The following is a 268-nucleotide window of genomic DNA, read 5'->3' as shown; positions in this document are numbered from 1 at the left end:
TTATATTAATAACTAATTTTAGTATACAAATAGTATAAAAATATATGTTTTATCCATGCTAAAAATTAATGACAATATATTTAGTGTTTTATATATTATATGTATTTTATAATATATTATATATAAATTACCAATACATATATGTCCTCACCATAGCTATCGTTTGGCCATACTCGTGTTCAAAGTTCAACCCTTAATATGTTAGCCGCCCCCCATCACTCTCCTTTCAACCACAATAATGACAATAGTATTTTCACCCTTTATTGTA

The sequence above is a fragment of the Arachis duranensis genome, chromosome 3 (genome assembly GCF_000817695.3).
Source record: "Arachis duranensis cultivar V14167 chromosome 3, aradu.V14167.gnm2.J7QH, whole genome shotgun sequence".
NCBI classification, from domain to species: Eukaryota; Viridiplantae; Streptophyta; class Magnoliopsida; order Fabales; family Fabaceae; genus Arachis; species Arachis duranensis.
This window is presented reverse-complemented; position numbering follows the sequence as displayed.